This window comes from Hemitrygon akajei, chromosome 30, assembly GCF_048418815.1.
Source record: "Hemitrygon akajei chromosome 30, sHemAka1.3, whole genome shotgun sequence".
In the NCBI taxonomy this organism is placed as follows: domain Eukaryota; kingdom Metazoa; phylum Chordata; class Chondrichthyes; order Myliobatiformes; family Dasyatidae; genus Hemitrygon; species Hemitrygon akajei.
The window spans coordinates 34,828,218-34,839,686 of record NC_133153.1 but is presented as its reverse complement, the minus strand read 5'-3'; the positions used below and the strand labels follow the sequence as shown (position 1 = coordinate 34,839,686).

The 11,469-nt window shown below is 45.4% G+C and overlaps 1 protein-coding gene across 1 annotated transcript in view; it reads left to right on the top strand.

The window, feature by feature from the left end:
- Nucleotides 1-2,911: 2,911 nt before the first annotated feature.
- Nucleotides 2,912-11,469, top strand: part of LOC140718610 (synaptic vesicle glycoprotein 2B-like) — a 194,538-nt gene continuing 185,980 nt past the window's right edge. The window contains exon 1 of the mRNA XM_073032577.1: nt 2,912-3,160. The gene's annotated coding sequence lies outside the window, so the exon portion shown is untranslated. The remainder of the gene's footprint in view (nt 3,161-11,469) is intronic.

The following is an 11,469-nucleotide window of genomic DNA, read 5'->3' as shown; positions in this document are numbered from 1 at the left end:
AATGTCTGTGGCACACTGTGATCTCACGTTCATCTGACTCTGGTACCTTACGAAAGTCACACCGTGCATTCCTACGCTTACTATCTAGTGCCAAAGTGAAGACTAAACCCATATGTTCAAACCTAAACTTCGCCAACCACACACCTTCCCTCCTTTTCCTTCCCAAAGGTGCCTCCACTGAAATGATGGAACCTAATTGTAATCCCACCTCCCTGTCCCACTCCTATCCCACAATTTCTGCCATTTTCCAATATACGATTGCATTAAGGAGCAGGCATACCTAATAAAGAGGCCACTGAGTGTAAATTGTGGTGCTCCACCAGTTAGATATAAATTTACCCCAGACCTATGTTTCTGTGTTGCTGCTGCATTAGGGGTTGGTATAATTTGGAGAGAGTGTAGGTTTACTGGGATGTTACCTGAATTAAAGAGCAAGAGTTGTAAGGAGAGGTGAGACAAACTTGGATTGCTCTCTCTGAAGCTTTGGAGGCTGTCATATGATGGGCGTTGGGAATGGACCCAAATGCAAGACACAGACACTGAAGTACTAGGGAGAGGACTAGGTGCATCAAGAAAGCAAGGAAAGTGGGGAAGAAATGACACTGGACAAGACACGGGCCTTAGACAAGACTAGGAGACAGGGCATGGGCTAGGACTAGAGTAGGAAAGTGGGATCTGGACAAGGAACTAGGAACTGGGAACTAGGAAACTGGACAAAGACTCCGAGCCAGAGACTGGACAGGGACTCAGAACCTGGGTCTTGACTCGGGTGTGGACTCCGGATCCAGGTGAGGGCTGGACGTGGCAAGGCAACAGGACTGGACATGGGGGCAAGACGTGGGACCCCAGGGCTGGACGAGGACATGAAGCTTAGACTTGGTCTTGATCGAGGGAGAGCAGGAACGCACAGCCTAGGTCGAGGGAGAGCAAAGCAGAAGCAGGGAGGGGCGTAACTGAGTCCAGGACTCAGGGCCTAGGCTACGACTTGGACACGGACTGGAACCCCCTCGGAGCCTTGGACACAGAATGGAACCTCCACAGAACCTTGAACACAGAACACAGAGCCAGGACCCCTCCTTGGGAGCAGGACATAGGGCCAGGACTCATACACAGACACTAAACACAGGGACACAAAGGTAGACAGTTCCAAGCTCAACAATAGATGCTTCCTTCTGTTGGCGTGGCAAGGCTCCGGTCTCACTGCGGCAGCTGAACTTGATGGCGATACAGGCGAGTTTGTCGGCAGGGCTTCAGGCCAGGCTTCAGCGGGAAGGAAGGGAACAGTCCAGCCTCAGGGTAATAGCAAAGACGGCCTGACTTACCCAACAGAGGCAAGAACAGGAAGGGACAGATCTCACCGTAGGGTAACAGCAAGAATGGCCTGACTTACCCCACAGAGGCAAGGACAGGATACCAGCAACCACATTTGAACCCAGGGCTACTTAGATTCCAGCCTCAATATGAGGATCAGGTGCCTGTGATTAAGCCCAACTGAAACAATGGACAGCCAGAAGACCCGGAGTCCAATGTCCACGGACTGGACTGTGAACCGGAACGTGGACTTCACGGACCGGACCGTGACAGAGGCTTATTATAAAATCATGAGGGGCATAGCTTTTGGAACAGAGATAAGGTTCAAAGGCTCATTTATTAACTACCTAAGTATGTATGCAGCATACATCATTGAGACTTGTCTTCCCCAGATAGCCATGAATCAAAGAAAACCATGGAAGTTCTTCATAGAAAAACATTAATCCCCCCCATTACCCAACCAAGAAAACTTACAAATCATGCCAACTGGTAACAAGGAAGAATGGTAATACAATTTTCAGCACCCCCCCATGAGAAAAAATTGCACAAATGGCAACAAGAGTATCAACCCCCATGCAGAAAAACAAACTGGGTGAGTTGAAGAACATCAAACTCCAACGCCTCCCCCCCCCGCACCCTGCAATAAAAACACTCACACCAAATTAAATTGCTCAAATGGTGACAAGAAAGAAGAGGCAAAAACAAAATATAAAAGGTATAATAAACTCAGAAAGAGTCCAGTCCATTCCATAAATCGCAGAAATTTGGGAACATCCCCCGACAGCCTCGAGGGAGAGAGAGACCACTCGAACTCAGGCAGAGGAGCTGGGGAGATTGGCCGTCACACACAACATCTTTAGCCAGAGGGTGGTGAATCTGTGGAACTCATTGCCACAGACAGCTGTGGGGGCCAAGTCTTTGAGTGTATTTTAAAAAAGAGGTCGATAGGTTCTCGATTAGTCAGGGCATCAAAGGTTACTGGGAGAACGGAGGAGAATAGGGTTGAGGGGAAAAACAAACCCGACAGAGCAGACTCAATGGGCTGAATGGCCTAATTCTGCTCCTATGTCTGATGCTTTTTTAAAAAAGTGAGTGGGTAAGTTTTATAGTGGATGTGAAGGGCAATATTTTTATGCAGAGCGGTAGGTGCCCAGAACTGCTAGAGTTGGTGGTCAGAAACAGCTGCCATCATCCCAAGTGGAGTTTGTTGTCAGCTGCACAAGTACATGACAGCACAGGTGTAATGAAAAACTTACTTGCGGCGGCATTACAGACACGGAGTGGTGTCTAATAGGCTGTTGGGTAGGCAGGGAATGGAGGGATATGGATGATGTGCAGCAGAAGAGATCAGTTTAATTTGTCATTATGCTCGGCACAGATATTGCGGGCCGAAAGGCCTGTTCCTGTGCTGTACTGCTCTGTGCTTCCCGTTCAACCTTCACCCTATATCCCCACTTTATGCAGGTACAACCTAGATTGCAGCATTTCTGGCTGTCTGCCCGCCTCGAAGGAGTTAAATCAGCCTCTCACTAATATGTGAGTTATGTCAACACGCTTCGATACAGCGTCCTAGATCTCCTATTTATCTTCCCGGATCAGTTGTGGAGCTTGCATCCTCTTTTCCCTGCCCTGCCTCCTCCCCTCGCTCCTCCTCCTCCTCCTCGGCTGTTGCTTGCGGAGGCTGTGGCGAGAGTGACCTAGCAGAGCAGATTCCGCAGTCCGGGACTCGGGTCGCCGGTTGACCTCGCCTGACAAGGGCTTTATTATCATCCCCCCTCGATCATTTTAAATCCGCGCGGCCAAGCCCGTCTGATCTGAAGTGGGAGATGCTGTCATCATGTTTATTGCGGTGAGTTCGCAGCTGCCTCTGGCTATTTACCACGTCTGCCTGCCCTGTATTGTACACACTCGAGCTTAATTGAGATATATATATTTTATCAGGTTTTAAAAGAGGACCTCTCTCACTTTAAAACTTAAGAGTTAGAATAGAGAATGCTAACTTGCTTTATGAAGTGTGCGATTCAGTAAAAAATGGTCCAGGAATTTATTTCAGCGGCTGACAATTGTATTCTATGATTGAGTTGGAAAATAAACCTGGAGATAAGCGCATAACTATTTATGGTGTGGTCCTCTGTAGATTGGCTGAAGAAGTCGTTTTCCTCACGATAGCGGAGGGTCACTTCACACGGAGAGTGGTTAATCTGTGGAACTCTCTGCCACAGGAAACAGTTGAGGCCGGTTCATTGGCTATATTTAAGAGGGAGTTAGATATGGCCCTTGTGGCTAAAGGGATCAGGGGGTATGGAGAGAAAGCAGGTACAGGGTTCTGAGTTGGATGATCAGCCATGATCATACTGAATGGTGGTACAGGCTCGAAGGGCCGAATGGCCTACTCCTGCACCTATTTTCTATGTTTCTATGTGGGTTTTTTTTACCCTGCTCTGTTACGCGCTGACTGCAAATACAACAGTGGGGCCAGGTGAAGTTCGTGGTTGGGATTGCATGCAAGACCGTGTGCCGCGGGACCTCAGTCACCGACTGCAGCGCAACTCACGCAAGGAGGAACCTCACCCTCTTGCGGGGTTTCCCCCGGATTGGGCAAGTCAAGGCGCAAAGGCTAAGCCAGTGCGAAATTGCCGCTTTACGCTTCGGAGAAAGCCACCCTCCCTTTGTGCAAAAGACTGTTGAATGAGCGAGCCAGCGTAGCGCAGGAGGGTCACGGAATGGTGCGGATGATTTTGTTCCCAATTCATCCCGGCGTGAAGGTACACTCACTGGCCACTTTATTAGGTACCTCCTGTACCTAATAAAGTGGCTATTGAGTGTCTGTTCGTGGTCTTCTGCAGCTTTAGCCCATCCACTTCAAGGTTGTGCGTTCGGAGATGCTCTTCGGCACGCCGCTGTTGTAAGGGACGGTTATTTGAGTTATTGTCGCCGTCCCGTCAGTTTGAAACCGTCTGGGCATTCTCCTCTGACCTCTCATTATCAGGGCGTTTTCCCCAGCAGAACTGCAGCTCACTGGATTTTTTTTTGGTTTTACGCACCATTCTCTGTAAACGCTCGAGACAGCTGTGCGTGAAAATCCCAGATCAGCATTTTCTGAAATACTCAAACCACCCCGTCTGGCACCAGCAATAATTCCGGGTCAAAGTCACTTAGATTGCATTTCTTCCCCATTCTGATGTTTGAACTGAACCTCTTGACCATGTCTGGGTGCTTTTTTTGAAATGAATTGCTGCCATATGATTGGCTGATTAGATATTTGTATTAACTAGCAAGTGTACTTAATAAAGTGGCCACTGTTTGTAGGTGTGGTATTAATAGATGCTAAAACTGTTTATTTCCTTCATTTAAGGAAGAATCTCAATGTTTATCAAAGAGAAACATGCTTAATGTTTCATTGGCTTCTTCACAAATGCTAACCAAACCCCTGAGCTTTTTTGGATTGGGACAAATATTGATTTTCCAGTTTTGCTAACTGGCCCATTGCTTCACCCCACCATCTCCTGTACTATACACAACCTAATGTGCATGAAATACAGGAAGTACTCAGCAAGTCAGGCAGCATTGTGTAAGTGTGTTACGCTGGATTTCCAGTGTCTGCAGAATCTCTTGTGTTTATGCTGCTATTCACAGACTTCTTACTTACAACAATGAACTGCACTATTGGCATCTTCTTGTGCTTAAACATTGGAAATAAAATCAGAAAATGTTGCAAATACACTGCAGTCCAGGCAGCGCCTGTGGAGAGGGAAGCTGCTAATGTTCCAGGTCAACCACCTTTCATGAGTCATCGAGGAATACAGTGTAGAAACAGGCTCTCCAGCTCAACAGGTCCATGTTGACCACAGCATCCTCCCTGTTTGACCCAGTTGCCCAGATCTGGCCCATAATCCAACAAACCCCTCCGTCTATACGTACCTATCTGAATGTTGGAATTGTACCTGCCTCAACAACTTTCTCTGCTACCTATTCCAGGCATTCACCATCCTCTGGAAATTACCTCTCAGGTAACTATCACTCAGGCCAACTGTAAACCTTTCTCCTCTTCCAGTGAAAGTTCTGTGACATTAACTCTATGTCCTGCTCCGTAGATGCGTCTCACACTGTGCTCAGTTTCTATATTTATTTTGTGTCTGCTACAGCTGTAGTTTTCTGCTTTTTGATTAGAGTGGCTGCCCATCCAGGCATGGGTACAGCTCTGATATACAAACAGACCTGGCAGTGGTCCCACAGATGTATTTATTTATTCATGGGCAAAGCCATTTGTTGTCCTTGAACTGAAGGCTTTGCTGGGCCATTTCGGGGAATATTTAAGAGTCCTCAGCATTGCTATGGGATTGCAGATCACAAAGCTCAGATTGTTCAAAGTACATCTATTATCAAAGTACCTACTGTATACTACATACAACCTTGAGATTCATCTCCTTACAGGCAACCATGAAACCAGGAAATCCAATAGAACCCATTTAAAAAAGGCCATCGAGCCCCCAATGTGCAGAAAAAAAACCCAAGTCACACAAGCAATAAAAGTAAGCAAATAGCATTCAGAACGGAAGCTCATGAATGTGATGAAGCTAGTCATCACTGCAGCCTATTCAGGAGAATGCATTTGAAAATAGAACATATAGGCCCTTCAATCCACAATGCTGAGCTGAACTTTTAATCCAATCTAAAACCAATCTTACCCTTCTCTTTCACAAAGCCCTTATTTTCCTGTCATCCATGTGCCAGATTGAATATGGGCAGCAGAATTATTTTTGTTTTACTGAACCATGCGGGATTTTGCAAATAAAAAGAACAACATAAGGGCGTAACCCTGAACCCAAAACTTGTAGACTGCCCCAAGCACGTCTCAGGCTGTGTTGGTTGTGGATGCAAACAAAGCATTTCACTGCGTGTTTCGATGTACATGTGACAGATAAAACTACTCTTAGTTACTAAGAGTAATATATTAGGTAATTAGTAATTAATTAGTTAATTAATTAATCAATTAGGTAATTATCCAACTTCCGGTAATTCCCTCCCTCTCCCTTCCCCCATCCCACCTTCACTCTGTCTCCTTTTCTAGCTGCCTATCACCTCTCATGACTCTGCCTTCTTCTACTACCCATAGTGCTTTCCCCGTAGATTCCTTCTTCACCTCTCCTGCCTATCCCGTCCCTGTTTCCCCTCCCCCACCACTTGATCTTTCCTCTGCTTGGTTTTCCACCCTCCCCCCATCTTCTTTATAGGGCCCCTGCCCCCGCCTTCTTTAGTCCTGACGAAGGGTCTCGACCTGAAATGTTGATGGCTTCTTTCAATGGACGCGGCCCGACCTGCTGAGTTCATCCAGCTTTTTTGTACGTCTTGATTTGACCACAGCATCTGCAGTGTACTTTGTGTTTACTCTTAGATCTTGAAGCTGGGGTCAGCCGAATGTCAACAACAGTACAGTGTTTTCTTGCCACTGTCATGAAGTGTTAGCCTAGAGTGGGCTGAAATTTTGTCTTGATTCGACTGCTTCCAGGACTCTTTCAAAGATGTACAGGCTCAAGGGTCTGGGCTCTCTGTCTCTCTCCACGAGAGAGCAGATGACACATTGGTGGTACTGTGGATAGTGCACAAGGTTGCTGTAGACTACAACTGGACGTTGATCAGTTGCAGAGCTGGGCTGAGAAGTGGCAGATGGAGTTCAATCTGGGAAAGGCTGAAGTAATACACGTTGGAAGGTCAAACAAAGTCAGAATATAAGGTTAATGGCAAGATTCTTAACTGTGTGAAGGAACCAAGGGATCTTGTGGTCCTTGTCCATATATCCCTCAAAGTTGCTGTGCTAGTTGACAGGGTTGTTGGAAAGGTGTATGGTGTGTTGGCCTTCATTAGATGGGGGATTGAGTTAAAAAATGTGAGGTAATGTTCCAACTCTGCTTAGACCACACTTGGAATACTGTGTTCAGTCCCGGTCACCTCATTATAGGAAGGATGTGTAAACTTTAGAGAGGGTGTAGAGGAGACTTACAAGCATGCTGCCTGGATTGGAGAGCATGTTTTATGAGGATAGGCTGAGCAAGCTAGGGCTTTTCTCTTTAGAGTGAAGGAGGATGAGAAGTGACTTTATAGAGATGTACAAGCTAAGTGGCACAGATAGAGTGGACCACCAGCACCCTTTTCTTCAGGGTGGACAAGGCTAATACAAAGGGATATAATTCATTAGACATCTGTTAGGGCCAGTAGATGTACTTGAACAGCTGTTGCCAATACTGCATTAACTTTGTACCTCTGGCATTGCTCAGAGATCGCCGCATGAATGCATTGTCGAGACCGCAGCAGTGTCACGTTGCAGGCATTGAACCAGGCCACTATCTGAGCCGTGCCTAAGTATTTGGTGTTGCATTGGGTTTTATGATACTGCATCAGCGCTATTCTCAGACCTATGCCACTTGGCCTGTGATGCAGTGACCTGAGGATCTTGAGGGAAATGGGTTAAAAATTGCACCAGGGTTCAGGGAGCTTAAATGTAATTAATTAAATAATCCTGCAATTAAAAAGTAGCACCAGTAATATTAGCAGTGAAATAATACCAGCACTGGAGGAAGTCTGGAAGAAATACTCTAAGGTAGTCATAAACACAAAAGGTTCTGTGGATGTTGGAAATCCAGAGCAGCACACACTGAAGGAACTCAGCAGGTCAGGCATCATCTATGGAGACGAATAAACAATTGATGCTGTGGGTTGAGAAACTTCAGCAGGACTGGAAAGGAAATGCCAGAATATGGAGGTGGGGGAAGGGGAAGTAGTACAAGTTGGAAGACAATAGGTGAAGCCAGATGTGGTGGAAGTTAGGTGGGTGGAGGAGGCTCATGAAGTGAGAAGATGGGAGGTGATAGGTGGAAAAGTTAAAGGGCTGAGGAAGAAATCTGATAGGAGAGTGGACCACAGGAGAAAGGGAAGGAGGTGGGGCATCTGATGGAGATGATAGGCAGTTGAGGAGAAGAGAAAAGATGAGAGGAGAGTCAGAATGGGGAGTGGAAAAAGAGAGAAGGGGGAAGGGTAAGAAATTATGTTGGAGGCTGCCCAGACGGAATGTGAGATGTTGCTCCTCCACCCTGCGTGTGCAACATCATGGCAATAGAGGATGCTGTAGACTGACATGTCGGAATGGGAATGGGAGAGGATTTAAAATGATTGGCTACCGGGAAATCCTGAGTGTTGCATGTGGAGTGAAGATGCTCAACAAATCTGATATCACTCTCTCTTCCTGATCTCTCATGTATCCTGCTGACTTCTCAGTTTCTCAGGATTAGCCGTGGCATTCTCCTGGCTGTTCAGGTGGCAGATGAGACTACGGGGGGGCCTGAAGATTTTGAGAGCTCCTCAGTCTGTTCTGCTTAGCCCACCAGCAGCAAATCGTGGAGAACAGTTGCTGGTCTAAACTGCTTCTCAACTGGTGGAGAAAGACAGTAGGAAAGAATTGGAAGTTGTATAGAATAATCCAGAGAAAAGCAAAAAAAAATCTTTCAAAATAACTTCCTCAGGGAAAACTCCTGCAAATGTGTAATCAAGGATTGTGTCATTAATCAAAAGCTGTCCATTCCTACAAGCTGGCAAAAAAAGTGCCTGGTTAAGCAGTAATAAAATATGGCTATCATCTCTCCGGAGGAAAACAGCTACTTTCACATGAAAGGCATCAATAGTACCTTTCAAGAATGTTAACCTGGCCTAGAGCATAAACGCATACTCTGGTATAATGCTTCTGGAATTAAAGTAGTATAATCAAAATGCATATCGACAGTAATGTGTTTCAAATTATTGTACCAAGTAGATAAAAACACAGAATCTCATTGCAAGTAATAGATTTCGTGCTAAACCATCAATGCCAATTTCCTTTAATATGTTAGAGAACAAATAAAAGAAAACTTGTATTTATGTATTGCTTTTCACAATGTATTGATCTCCTGAAGTATATTCCAAGCAGTGATGTAATATTTGGAACGGTGCTAGGAAATACAGCAGTCAATTTGTGCAAACCATGCTCCCATAACCAGCAGTCTGATAATAACCAGATAGAATGCACTTGTGGTGTTGATTGATTGATAAAGCTTGGTCAGTAGGCCAGGGACAGTGCATTTGCTGTTATTCAAAGTAATGGCATGGGACCTGAGTTGTCCTGAGAAAGCAGACAATTTGAGAGATTGATGAGGGGAGGGCAGTGGTTGTTGTCTGCATGGATTTTAGTAAGGCATTTGATGAAGTCCCTCATGGAACTCTAATCCAGAAGATTAAGATGCATGGGGTCTGCAGTGAATTGGCTGATTGGCTTCAGAACTGGTTTGCACATAGAAGACAGAGGGTGGTGGTTGAAGGGATTTATTCAAGCTGGAGGTCTGTAATTAGTGGCATTTTGCAGAGATCTGTGCTGGGACTTCTGCTGTTTGTGATGTGTATAAACGACCTGGATGAAAATGTAGATGAGTGGGTTAGTAAGTTTGTGGATGATACAAAGATTGGTGAAGTTGTGGATAGTGTAGAAGAATGGTAAAGAATACAGCACAATATACATCAGTTGCAGAAATGCCAGATGAAGTTTAATCCAGATAAATATGTGTTGCACCTTGCTAGGGCAAATGCAAGGAGATAGTACACTGGTAAGGGCAAGATCCTTAACAGTGTTGCTGAGCAGAGAGATCTTGGAATCCACGTTCATAGTTCCCTGAAAGTAGCTGCACAGATCGATAAGGTGGTTAAGGCTTATGCAATGCTTGCTTTCATTAGTTGAGGTACTGAGTTCAAAAGTCAAGAGGTTGTGTTACAACTTTACAAAACTTTGGTTAGGCCACATCTGGAGTATTGGTTGCCCCAGAATAGGAAGGATGCTGTGGCTTTGGAGAGAGTGCAGAAGAGGTTAACCAGGATGCTATCTGGTTTAGAGGACATGTGCCATCACGAGAGATTGGATAAACTTAGTTTGTTTTCTCTGGAGCAGTGGATGCTGAGGGGAGATCTGATGGAGGTTTATAAGATTGAGAGGCATAGATGGAGTAGGCAGGGAGTATCTGTTTCCCAGGGCTGAAATGTCTAATTCCAGAGGGCATGCATTAGAGGTGAGAGGAGGTAAGTTCAAGGCAGATATGAGGGGTAAACTTTTTACTCAGAGAGTGGTAGATGGCTGGAATGTGCTGCCTGGTAAGGTGGTAGAGGCAAATACATTAGAGGCTTTTAAGAGATGTTTAAATAGACACATGGATGTAAGGAAGATTTAAAGATATGGACATTGTGTAGGTAGAAGGGATTAGAGTTTGGGTGATTTTTAATTTGCTTTTTTAGCTGGTGTATACTGAAGGTCCTGTTCTGTCCTGTACTGTTCTATGTTCTATGTTTAGATTCCATCTGTTTGCTGGTGCAGAATTACCCACAGGGTGCAGCCCACAAACTAAGAGATGTAGTCATAGTATTGAGCTTCAGAAGAATATGAAGAGGACAACATATCAGGCAGGAAATAGCGATCAGCTTGTATTTTCAAAGCCTGTTATTTGAAGAACTGTTTGGAGATGGGTGTCAGTGGTTTGTAGACAAACCACAGAGAGCAGAAGATGGCAAGATAGAAGAGTGAGATAGATCATCTGGTTAAGTGGAGTGGCAGCAAAAACCTTGCACTCAACATCTGTAAGACCAAAGAATTGATTGTGGACTTCAGAAAGAGTAAGACGAAGGAAAACACACTTGTACTCATTGTGGGATCAGAAGTGGAAAGAGAGAGCAATTTTAAATTCCTGGGTGTCAACATTTCTACTGACCAGTCCTGGGCCCACCATATAAATGTGGTTACAAAGAAGGCACAGCAATGGCTATATTTTATTTGGAATGTCACCAACGGTACTTGCAAATTTCCACAGATTATCATGGAGAGCATTCTAACTGGCTGCCTCCCTATCCCGTATGGGGGTATGGGGGTATTCCCGTATGGAATCAAAATCATCTCTAGGAAGTTGTAAACTCAGTCAGGTCCATCAAGGGCACTAGCCTCTGTAGCATCCAGGCATCTTCAAGGAACGATGCTCTACAAAGGCAGCGTCCATCATTAAGGACCCCCATCACACAGGACATGCCCTACCATCATTGCTACCATCAGGGAATAGGTACAGGAGGCTGAAGGCATGCACCCAGTGATTCAGAAAT